Here is a 13,940-nt window from a genome sequence, read left to right on the forward strand (position 1 = left end):
CGCATGAAAAACATTATGCTTTAGATATGCATTATTGACATGTAAAAGTCTTTTCCTAGACAGAGAAGCAACATCCGTATACGAGCCAAAGTATAAATCAAAACATATAGGAGCATGATCTGAAAGGCATAAAGTGTGGTCGACCCTCACATCACACACAAAAGTGTCACACTGCTGCCTCTAAAAAAGACACCAAAGATCAAGGCAAGATCGATATGAGGATTGAACATTATCTTAAAAGGTAAATCTTGGATCCCCATCATGCAAAAGTGGCCACATATCCAATGCATTATAGGAATGCATCCCATGCCTGACATTCCATACACAACATGTGTGACTCGCCAGTAGTATTGTCCGTAGCAATTGGAGCATTATAAAAATATCCACAAAGAAATGCATCAGCATGCCAATTGTACATGGAGATATCTCCATAATCTTGCACAAGTTGTAAAAGGATAAACCCCTCCTAATTCAAAGACTTCTCAGTTGATAGTACATCAAACTAGCATCCATCTTCCATTTGGGTCATTATAAGCAATAGTTGGTTGTAATTCATGCCAAACAAGCATAAGCACTTTCGAGTAATTGGTATTTCCTGCATAGGCAATCCAGTATCCTGCAAAATAAGAAGTCTGGCCAAAAAAACAATGTTGATTATGCTCTTGAAGAACTACCACATCCGCTTTACATGTATGTACATAGTGTCAAGTTAGCCTCCACTTGTCATGATTGCATAACCCATGCACGTTATATGAAACGCATCTCAATGAACCATGCATCTTATGAGACACACAAACACACGTGCGTGCGTGCACACACACACATAGTGCAACATCGTGCAAAGATGGGATAGGAAATAAAACCACATTCCTATGCCTGCAACTTGAGATTGTGAATGTCATATTAGAAAGAAGAAAGGTGGATAAGGATAGCACATCATAAGGGTAACGGGTTTTGGATACCAAAGGTACCTGAGGACTTTACCACATGTGTGGACCACTCCACTACCTTGCATTGCAATAGTAACCCACTTATTTTAACCCCATTACCCCACTTACCCACGACAATTACAGAAAACCGCATACCCTTCAACCTTGGACCTACTAACCATATGCTATTTAGAAGCAGCACATCAAGGAACCCTCTGATCCTAAGGATAAAAGAAATTCTCCTTGGCCCCTACAATGCCATCCACTCTCCAACCATGGCCAATCAGGTCCTTAATATCCTCAACCCTCTCTATGTGGACATCTATAACACGTGCTTTGATCTTTTGACACCTGCAATCCATAAACTAGTCCTAGTGCTCTTAGTTTATGATGGATGCAGGTAACAGGATTGAAGTTTGCATAGTGGGAAGTTTAAAGATTACTTGAAATGACAAACACTAAGTTTTTATACTTAAATTCTTGTACACCATAGTCTTCTTAATAAAAGAATCACCTTTTTCCTCTCATATTGTATTCAGACTTGAATGGTGCAATCTTCAATTTTTAATTGCATACACACACTAAGCATGGAGCTTCACGAGAGAAAATTGAGGAATGATCCCCTTATGAGGCAAAGAAAGAGAAGTATGCTGCAAGGGGCCCCAGAATTCCCCTTAACACCCTCCCGCCCCCCCCCCCCCCCCCCCCCCCATCATGAACCCAACAAGCAACCTCATCCCTAAAGAGCTTGAGGTGTATGAAGTCGAAGTGGTCAAGTAGGAGCTCATTGTCAATGGAGTCTACATGGAGAAAGTTACCCCTCCCAAGGATACATACATTGATCCTTTCATACGCGATCAGCTACTAAAAATCATGCTGCACGACACAAACCAAAACGTGTGGGAATTTGCTAATTTTGCCTTGCTAGCCCCAATAAATGAAGGGTTTATGCTTACTATGCTTAATGACAAAGATAAATCAGCTTCCAATCTAGGGCTTAATCATCTTTTGATGACTAACTCTTACAAGATCTAGGTTGTTTATTGGGGGTAAAAGGGGTGATCTCACTCACTGGTCGGGACCAATACTTCACTAATCAACTATGGAACATACACAAACCATTCATCAAGTGTGGCTATGAGTTCATGGGGGAGTCTTGCAAAGATGGAAATGTCCTATGGTTCGACCATGCCTTATGGCTCATGGTACACAAAATTCAAGATTTTTTTCTTGTCGACTCTCTAAAAAAGTCAACACTGAAATTTCTCAAGTGGTCTGCTCTACAGAGGGGCAAGAGGCCATCAAATCCCTCCTAATACATGTGATGTACAAAGAAATACTTAAGGACTACATCAAGCGGTCACCACCAAACTCTCGTGGAGGTGAATTGGAACTATTCGTGGCAAAAGCAGTATTACGCTCGGGATAGAATAGCAGAGGTTGAAAGAGAGCCAGGGTGGATTCACACACTTGAGGGAGAAGTGCAAAACCAAGGAACTAAAACCCTCAGTATTTGACTCAACCATCCACCCTTGCATGGACCCCCATTGCCTCTCCCTTTGATTCATCAGGAAGCTACTCCACAGTCAATTGCAACTTATTGACCCCTAACCGTACCCTCCCTCCCCCTCCCCTCAACATCCACTATGAATGCAACTCCCTCAAACCTCCTACTACCTGCAGCAGATCTGTATACACACCAACATCTACCCAATTGGCTAAAAACATCTTATATTTTCTATTGCAAGAGCTAATTACTAGGGATGAATCCAAGAGAAGAAGATTAACCCAACGTCAGATCATAAAGTCTTACATAAAGGATTAAACCACATACCCACCCAACCTTTATGCATTGACAAATCCAAAGAAGAATTATGGACTCTGCTCTTCATTTCAATAACCAAATAGGTGATTATCATAGAACACCCTATGGATACCATTAAAAATTTCTTTTGGGACTTTTGCCACATTAACTTACCAAGGCTGTCAAGCAGATCCTAAGCCTAGATAAGGAGATCAATGAGATCAAAAGAAACTTCTTTGTCACATGCTTAGACAAAGCACATAATAACCCTGTGCTAGTATGCAAAACATATATGTTAGAGCAAGCCAAGCTCAGGCTAGCATGGACTGACTTTATCCCACATAGTGAAACCCAAATGTAGGCCCTGCAAAGAATATACCTTACATGTTAATCATTCCTCATCAATAACGCACACCCACTACCATACATAATGGCCACATATTATGCCAACAAGAAAGCCTCTAGATGGATAACTAATGGAGAAAATTGTTGCTTCTCCAAATTATATTTACTTCTAGCTTGCGTCAGAAAAACATGTATCCCTGGTCTCAAAAGAAGAGCATTCAATTTAAACCAAAAAGCTCTCATATGCCATATCATAAAGATATAATCTTGGTGGATTGTAGACTCATTATATGATGTAACCTTGAACCTACCCACAGTAACTAGTGCCATTTTTTCAGCTGACATCAAAAAATTCTATGAGAATATCCCACATGAAGGGCTTTTGGACTTAAACCTAGAATAACCCAACTTATTACATATGCCTCTGACTAATCACACAACAAGTACTTATCATTTAAGAAATTTCCAACAGATTGTGTCACTGACATAGTGTACAAAAAAGGTATCTCCATTACTAAACAACAAGCCATCTTCACTAATTCTTGGCTTATTAACGCTATGATTTTCAATGTAATGGCAAATAAAAAAATCAATGGCATTCCTATGGGACTAGCTTGCTCACAAGTATGGTGCAATCTCTACCTTCATTCCCTAGAATATGAATACATATCAATGAGATTACAAAACCCAATGACCATACATGAGCTCACAACTTCAAAAAGAATTCAGGTACTTTGACGACATATTATGGATCGACAATCATAACCATATTTTTTCTTCAACAAAATTTAATTTACCCCCCTTGTCTAGCAATTGACCACAGTGCAACATCGTTCAAACATGGGATAGGAAATAAAACCACATTCCTAAGCATGCAGCTTGAGATTGTGAATGGCATATTAGAAAAAAGAAAGGTGGAAAAGGACAATACTTCTCCGATAAAAATCTTCAAATACATCCATAGAGGTAGCAATAGACCATCAAGATGGACCCACAAAGTGATACTATCCCAAATCAAACCCATCCTATTCTCCAATTCCTCCCTACAAAGCATAGCCTAAAATATATAGAAGATTGTACAGGACTTTTGTACCAATGGTTTTGAAAGAGTCAGAATTTGAAGGCTAGTAAAGGGATCCCTACTCAACTATCAATCAAAGATCCAGGATACCTTGGAAATTCTACGTCCCTTTGGAGGCCTAGTGCCCCCTTTGGGACCTCCTACAATACTTCAGCGCGAAAAGGAAGGAGGAGCAATTTTTCCACAATAGCATAAAGGGAGCTTCTTGGTGGGACCACTACCTTAGATACTAATAAGGCAACTCCTACAAAGCTTGCTTAAAACCAAATAAGGGAAGCACATCATGAGGGTAAATGGGTTTTGGATACCAAAGGTACAAAGGTACCTGAGGATAGTACCGCATGTGTGGACCACTCCACTACCTTGCATTGCAGCACCCACTTCGTTTAACCCCATCACTCCACTTACCCACAATAGTTACAGAAAACCACCTACCCCTCAACCCTAGACCTACCAACCATATGTTATTTAAAAAGCAACATCATGGAACTCGCTAAGCTTAAGGATAGAAGAAATTCTCCTTGCCCCCTACATTGCCATTCACTCTCCAAGCATGGCTAATCAGGTCCCTAATATCCTCAACCCTCGCTATAAGGACATCTATAACACGTGTGTTGATCTTTTGACATATGTAGTCCATAAACTAATCCTAGTGCTCTTGGTTTATGATGGATGCACATAACAAGATTCAAGCTTGCATAGTGGGAAGTTTTTGAATTACTTGAAAGGGAAAACACTTAGTTTTCATACTTATATTATTGTACACATTAGTCACCAACACAACGAGCCAATAATGGCTTTATCAACCCAATTTAATACTTAATGAAATACTCGTTATTGAACCAAAAATCTCGACCCGCTACTCGACTTCTAGAATTCCAATCTATGTAGACATCAATCTCACAATTGATTAACCACTAAGAAAATAAAGCAACAGCAACAAAGTAATTATCCATTAAAAAGTCTAGCTATCCTATACGCAGGCTAATGCTAACCACGTGCAACATGGAAATCCAAAGAGTGGATGATATCATAGCGTCCCTCCTACTCAATGGAGACATCCATTGGTTTGTGAGTGATGAAAGGCAAAGAAAAGATCCTCAAAATTACGGAAGGACTCTTTAAGCATCCTTGCTCTGGGAAAAGCCTTAAAAGTCACAAGATAAATTTTATAAACCATGCACATGTGTATAATGATAGTCTCATGGTTAGAAATTTGTGCAAGTACAAATCACTCTACTTGATATACAAGTGCAAGTGGATCTTCATAGATTGGATGAGAGAGTAGGAGTCCTTGAAAAGGTCTCTAGAGACTCATGTGAAAGGCATTATGAATGTGCAAGTGAGATAGTGATTCTAGCTTAAAAGAGACATGATTAATAAGAGATGAAATTTTTAAAAATGAAGGGTAAGATTCACAAAATAATTAGTGTCATTCAATGCACTCTTTTGTGCAAGAATTTTTGTCAATACAATTTTTTCTAGAACATGTCCCTTACAATCCTCTTCATATTGTGCTACATAGCATGTGTAAGTCCAACTTCATTTTTCCTCTTTTGAAGCAATTTTTGCACCAGGCATAGTCACTCGCCATGATTGGTAGCAACACATATGTTTTTAAGATGTTTGTTGTTGAGGAAAAATTGGATGGGGATAAATACCCAATGTGGCCTTACAAGATGACACATGTGCTTGTGTCAAAGAGATTTTTGAATATTGTGCAAGACATTGATGTACATCCACCTTCTGTGGATAACGCTATGTCAAGGATGTTGCAAGTTCTAGCATATCTATTGCTGCTAGAGTAGTTTTGCCTATGGCTAAGCAATCTTTGTTGGGATGCAAGATAGATACAGGCTCGTGCAAGCATTGATTGCATTATCTATGAATCACGCTACTACCCTCACATTCGCTCAACAAAATTAGAAAAATAGGCTTGGGATACTTCAACTGGTCTTATCCAAGTCACGATGAGGCTAAAATTGCGTTGCTGCGTAAAGAGCTAGAGTCAAAGATTATGCAAGAGGAACATGACATGGACACTTTTCTTGCTGGTATCAAGGATATCAATGAGTAGCTCATTTCTACATGTGAAGCTATTTATGATAGTTCATTTGTGTAGATTATTCTTGAAGCATTGCCAGACTCTTACTAGACATTTGCTGCTAGTACTTGGAGACTTATGACCCAAGGAAACCCTCAAGCTATCAAAATGACTTGTAAGAGCATCGGAGCCTATGTGGGATCAACATGCCCACCCATCCGCCCGCTCCTACTTCAAATAGAGAGAATTTCACTTCACCGAGAGGGAGCCAAAAGACCTTCATCCTATGCCACACTGTGAATGAGGCCGCTTTGCCTCCTTCCATGAATTTGAGATTTGAAAGGATCCAAATACTAGCAAGTGGTAGGATATCAAAACCAACCATACCAGTTTAGGTCTCACAACTCTTTGGTAAACACGAATTATTTAAGCCAAGTTAAGACATGATGGGCCTAGAGCTAGGGAGGGTGCCATCGAGGAGAAGAATCCATTTGGAGCGTGCAACAAAGATTGAACGAGAGAGAGAGAGAGAGAGAGAGAGAGAGAGATAGAGAGAGAGAGAGAGAGAGAGAGAGAGAGAGAGAGAGAGAGAGAGAGAGAGAGAGAGAGAGAGAGAGAGAGAGAGAGTCGACATAGCAAGTAGAACACACGCTAAATTGTATTGTATTAATTTTTGGAGCCTTACATATATGAGATCTTTAGCCATGCAAAACTTCTAAATAATTGGAATGCATTTGCATGCTCCATGAGAGTGTTCCCATGGGTTGATACCAAATTGAACAAGGGCTTGGAACCCGAACAACCCCCCCCTCAAGCCCGAACTACATACATCACTCTCATGATACCGCAAGTTTTTGGTGTACTGGACAATCGTGAGTTTTAGGTTCTCTCACAACCAAGGATTTTGGTGTATCCATAACGTGGTGCTAATGTTAGGCTACCATCAAATGGAGTTTTTGGTTCACTACCAAACCTTGGGTTTAAGGCCTCACAAGAAGTGGGACAAAAATAGGACTTGAACAAAAACTGGTATTTTTGGGAGGTCTTACCACTTTTTATGTGTGGCAATGTCGAAGCCGTACATTTTTTTGTATCATGGAAATAGTTGACAATTTATAGGCTAAAGTAAGGCTTTGACTGAAAAGTGTATGATTGTTTTGACAATAGACAAAATATGACAAATCTATGACACTAAACTAACAAAAATAGTTTGTGAAATCTTGTATCGCAATCACAAAGCAGATTTTCATGTGTTGCATATTTTGATATACTGAGTGCTTGAAGCAAACGATTGAAAGAGTCTTCACTAGCTTTATTGCTAGCTATATTTAATTAAGAAAAACCACTAAATTGATGTATATGGCACACATATCCAAGAGAGGTGATGTGTTTAAATTGATATGCAAAATAGCCATGATATCTAAAGCATTTTGGTCCTTCAAGTTATCACCTTCAATTGGTCAAAAATACCTTGAATCAATCTGCATATGTAGATTGACCATCTTCTTGTCACTGTAAGAATTTGTACTTGAAAGTTCACACATCTTGCTCAACCCGGCCATCGGGAATAACAATTTTGATGCACACATGATAGCCAAAAATACTCCATCCGTTGACAAGTAACTTCTTTGTAGTGTTTTTAATAGGCTATGTTGAATTTTTTTAAAAAAAACCTTTGCTTTGCAAAAATTGCTCACAAGCATCGTCCACTACTTGTCGTTTAGAGGCATTTTGATATGCCTTGGCAAAATTTCTTAGCGGCACCACCAATAGTTGCAGCTTATAGCATTTTGATATGTTGTATGCTCAGAGAACCTTGCCGGATTCGTAATCTTGATTGATTGGGTGTGAAGAATCTCTAGCCAAGGATTAAATAAGATGGCCACTATTTTCAGAATAGTGTGAAAAGAAAAATTGAAGAATTTTGGTGAGCTGTGCAATGCAACAAAAACGAGTAGGGGTTGTTTTGGGTTGTAGCAGCAAATAGAAGCAAAATCCTAGTTCTTCATAGTGTTGTAATTCCATCAAAATTTCTAGGCGACCTGTTTGATGCCGATTTTGTGTTCTTATGTGTAGGCCATGAGCATGCCCTTTCTCTTCGCATGCAGCCTTTCCCACGAAGTTTTCCAAGCACAAGTCACCAAGAAGCTCTGATACCATTTGATGGGCCTGGAGCTAGGGAGGGTGCCATTGAGGAGAAGAAGCCATGGTGAGTTTGCAGCGTGCAACAGAGATTGAACGAGAGAGAGAGAGAGAGAGAGAGAGAGAGAGAGAGAGAGAGAGAGAGAGAGAAAGAGAGAGTAGAACACACGCTATATTGTATTGTATTAATTTTTGGAGCCTTACATATATGAGATCTTTAGCCATGCAAAACTTCTAAAACAACTGGAGTGCATTTGCATGCTCCAAGAGAGTGTCCCCATGGATTGACACCAAATTGAACAAGGGCTTGGAACCCCAACAAGGCGAAGTCCATGGTGCACTAGCCATGTAGGTCAGTTCAACCCCCGATATACTAGTCGTGTAAATGAGCCTAACAAAAAGGAAGATTTAGGAAGCACCGTCAATCTAGAATAGCCCAGGTCTTTGACCTTTTCATTTTTTGTACTAGGCAATGTAGGTGGATCTAATTTTGTATTGAAGCTATCATGAGAAACATAACACATAAGCCCAACCATAACATGGTATCTTGCATATCTACAAATAGTCCTTTCCAAGCCAAATATATTGTATACAATATCTACCCTTGCACTCTGAGATAATCCATCAAAACCACTTCACGATCCCAATTCAAACCATAAACCATAATCCAATTCTCATCACATGGGTCAGCACTCCACCCTACTTTGGATGATGCACAACCATCTTGCGAACCACTTGAGCACACAACATATATGAAAAAATTTGGCATTTTTTTGGCAACAGAACCATACCCATAACCATAACCATATTCATAAGGTAACTTCAACCCTTGATAATAAACCATAAACCATCAATGAAACCAGCTTTGACACTTGGAGTTTTTATTGTATTTGCTGTTGGAAACTAAGCCCACACCCATGGCCTTTAAAGATGGAATCTTTATGCATACAACAGAGTCCAATCGGTGACTAAACATAATCTCAAATCACCAATTTAACCATATACAAGGGATGCACCTGGTAGCACCCCTACACTTATAGGTTATTTTGTACCAAAAGCATTTAATAATTCACACCTGTGACGTGATAATTGTAAGTTAAATACATTTATTAACATGTCTAATCAAGGTCTTGACTTGGCTAAGTGGGTTTCCCCATGCATATGGTAGCCATCCAAGGAGCCTAGGGTCCAAAATTTTTGTTGTGGAGAAAACAACAAGCTATATCTTGATCCTAACTCTTCACACATGCAAAATTTTGGCATGACACATACAAGAGAAAACACTCTATACAATGTGGCTAATCTCCAATTCCAAGGTTTCAACTTGATTCATAATGGTTTGGGAGATATGCCCAAAACACTATGCCTACCACATGCATGACGTGAGAAGTGTACTTTTTATGTATCTACATGAGCATAAACATGTCATATGTGTGCTTCAGTAAACATGATAATACAAGAATGGATCAACAATGTACACTTGGCCTATGTACACGAAAAAGCACCAACCAAGAGCGTAGTTTTCCTACACATATGGAAACGGAAGTAGATAGAGAGAGAGATGATGGCTATGGACTTTAGAGCTTCATACTGTGATCAAGGAATTTTTGGCAGATATAGCTGGTGGGTGCCCTCCTAGCCAACCACACCTTGCCCAAGCCCAAAATTTTGATGTAATCTATATCTTTTTTTTTAAAATCCTTGTAAAAGAGGCAGTATGATGTTTAAGCCGTATTCTATATATTAAAATATTTATCATTTTATCCCGAGCCCAAAAACCTTGTAAGCTGGCCAATGGCCATATGAAAAGACCAAAGAATAAAACTCAAAGTCCTTAGTTTGAAAGGACACAGTGTAACATTATCCAAGGTGTGGAAGAGCTTTTTGTATGTACGGCTGTGAGCAGCTACTCAATATCGCCTTGTAAGTGATTTTTCTCTACATATAGTAATCAAAACTTTGTTCCAAGAATTGCATTGTTCCTTGTCTCTTGCTCTTTCATTTAAATACAATCATTCTCAAATTTTTTGTGGTTTGCAACTACCTATCTATGAGCTAAACCTACAAAAATGGTTGTCTTTTGACATTTTGATCATAGAAGAATGTTCCTAGACCATGAGACACCTATTTTGACTATTTTGTTGCAATTTTCAGGACCTAGACCATGATGGATCGTGATTTTGGTACCTTGTTGGATGACCTTACCATGATGGATCGTGATTTTGGTACCTTGTTGGATGACCTCCTAAAGCTCCATTGCATTTTGAGTTCATTTGGCTGACAAAATGGTGTGATTAGCCAAAGCGGTGAGATAGGTCATATGGGGATTTCCTAGATTAGAGATTCATAGTTGTTGGTTATGTTGATAGCTTAGTTCACTAGCTTTACTTCTTGAGGTTTACATCCTCAAAGAGTCTTTGTGCCCCATCCAAGAGTCACTTCCCTGTGTATTGACATTATGCTAGTTGGCAGTGTCCTGTCCCACACCCAAATCACCCATAAGGCGTCTGAGCCATACACACTCAACCGTAGCTGTGAAGACTGCCCTGTACTCAACCTCACAACTCGAAGTGGCCAAAGTAGGTTGCTTCTTGCTCACCCATGATATACATGAACTGCCAAGCATGAAACAAAAACCACTTGTGGACACTCGCGTGTCAAAACAACCAGCCCAATCTGAGTCCGAAAAAGCATGTAAGTCTGGAGGCAATGATCCCCCCTTGGGATAAAACAATCCAAGATGTAAAGTGCCACTAAGGTAGTGGAAAATCCTCTTGACAGCCTGCCAATGCTTAGACCCTGGGCTATGCATAAATCTGCTGACCTGTTAGACTGCAAACTGAATATCTGGCCTCGTGTTGCATACATAAATGAGGTAGCCAACAACAGTTTGGTAAAGAGTGACATCAGCAGGATCACCAACATCATGTAGACTCAACTTCAAACCTGTTTCCATGGGAGTGGCAATAGGTTTGCAATCCTCAAGTCCAAACTTACATAGCAATGTCTCTATGTAACTTTTCTGACACAAGGCAATACCACCATCACACTGCTTAAACTGTATACCCAAATAATGATGCAACAGCCCCAAATCTTTCATCTTGAAAGTAGCATTCAAATCAGCCTTAAATTCAGCAATATGTCTCTCATTTGGTCCAGTGATCAACAAATCATCAACATAAAGAACCACAATGAGAAGTACATCACCCTCACGCTTTACATACAATGTGCTTTCTGTTGGACTGTTACGAAAGCCTTGTTTGACCAAATGAGTGTCAGCTTTCTCATACCAAGCACGAGGAGATTGCTTCAACCCATACAAAGCCTTGTTACATTTGCACACTTTGTCCTCTTGTCCTTTTATGACAAAGCCGCGAGGCTGCGTTACATAAACTTCCTCAAATATGTCACCATTCAAGAAAGCGGTAACAATGTCTGATTGATGTACATCCCAACCAAAATGAGCTGCCAATGCACATAGAAAACGCACAGTAGTCATACGACAAGTGGGAGCAAAAGTCTCTTCATAATCTATGCCTTTTTGCTATGCATAAGCCTTTGCAACAAGTCGAGCCTTATGGCGATCGATCTCACCATTCGGCTTGCGTTTCAACTTGTAAACCCACTTCGTACCAATGGCCTTTTTGCCAGGAGGCAAATCACATAAAGTCCATGTGTCATTTTCTATAAGTGCATCATATTCTGATTGCATGGCAGCCATCCAATTTTCTGAATTTTGTGCTTCATCAAAAGTCAGAGGGTCCTCAACATCATGTAAGCTAGACACAGCCAAAGCATAACAATCTGATGCATAAGATGCATGGCGAGAGCCTGAATGAGTACGACTAGACAAAGGTGCATCCAATTTACTGTCACGCAAAGTGTGCACCAGCCATTTTGGCATACCTCTAGCCTGCTCATTTTCAGCCCTTTCCTCATCAAGTACATCATGTACATCTGCATCAGTAATAGGCTGATCTGTAACATTTTCAGAAACCCCCATAGGCTGTACATTTGCCTCATTGGAACTTACATTCGTATTTCCACCACTGAAAAGAGGCAACAAAGTGTCATAAATGTCCTGTGAGCTTACATTACTGTCTCTAGTACATGACATCAAGGGCTGAACAGAATCTTCCACAAACACTACATCCCGTGAAACCAGAATACGTTTTGTTTGCGGATGATACAACCTGTAACCTTTGCTTTCAGCACTATAACCAACAAAAATACATTTGACAGCCTTATCATCCAATTTTCTGCGCTGCACTTGTGGCACCAAAGCATATGCCAAACAGCCAAAAACACGCATGTGCTCAATAGAAGGTTTTCTATCATGCCATGCTTCATATGGAGTAATAGACTGCAAAGCTTTCGTAGGACACCTGTTAAGTACATAAGTGGCACACATAATGGCCTCAAGCCAAAAAGAATGTGGTAAAGCTTGACTTTTGACCATACATCGTGCCATTTTCGTCAGTGACCAGTTTTTCCTCTCAGCAACACCATTTTGTTGAGGTGTATAAGGCACTGTACATTGGTGTTTTATCCCACGACTAGTCAGAAATGCATTAAATTCATGAGACATATACTCCCCCCCTCGATCGGAACAGAGGGTGCCCATAGTACATTTCGAGACATTTTCAGCCATAGCCAGAAAGTGTTTGAAGCACATAAAAACTTCGGACTTCGCTTTAAGCAACAATACCCATGCATGCCTGGAGTAATCATCAATGAAAGTCACGAAGTACAGGTAATTGCCCAAGGACGGAGTTTGCATGGGCCCACAAACATCACTATGCACAAGCTGCAACCTGCATGTGGCCCGAACTGAACCATCCTTTGGAAACTTAGAACGATGCATCTTACCCAAAATACAGCCTTCACAAACATGTTTGACAGGTGCTTCAAGAGGTGGCAAAGAAGCAACCATATCAGATTTCTGCAAACGCAGCAAACTGGCAAAATTCAGATGACCAAAACATGCATGCCAAAGTTTTGCATCTGAAATAGCCCTTGAATCTGCAGCAGCATTTGCAAAATTTTGTCCACACTTGTCATACAAAGTGAGCTTATACAGCCCACGGCACAAAAGGCCAGATGCAACAATTTCATCACCAAAACTGAGATCATGAACTGTACATCTGTCATCCACAAATTTGACTACAAGTCCAAGTCTAGCAAGTGCGGATACAGACAAGAGATTCTTCTTGATCCCAGGTACATAAAGTGCATCAACAAGTGTGAAGGAACTGCCATTAGCAGCAGTGAGCACAATCTTTCCAAATCCCTGAACTGGATAAGAGGCGTTGTTGGCACAAGTGACAGAATTCCCATGAGGGACAGACTCAAGAGAGGTAAACAATTCACGATGTGAGGTAATGTGCTTTGTAGCACCACTGTCGAAATACCACACATGTGAATCTGCAGCAACTGACAAGCATGCATCATGGACAGCAGGATTGTAAGTGCACTCTGCGCTAAAATCCCATTCTGCATCAACATCAGCATTATAGTCTCCTTTCACAGAAGACTCAACAATGGCTGCATTTGTAGTGGAACCAGCATTTGCAGTGGAACCACCCTCTTTCTTCT

The sequence above is a fragment of the Adiantum capillus-veneris genome, chromosome 25 (assembly GCF_014529385.1).
Source record: "Adiantum capillus-veneris isolate H3 chromosome 25, ASM1452938v2, whole genome shotgun sequence".
Classification (NCBI taxonomy): Eukaryota; Viridiplantae; Streptophyta; class Polypodiopsida; order Polypodiales; family Pteridaceae; genus Adiantum; species Adiantum capillus-veneris.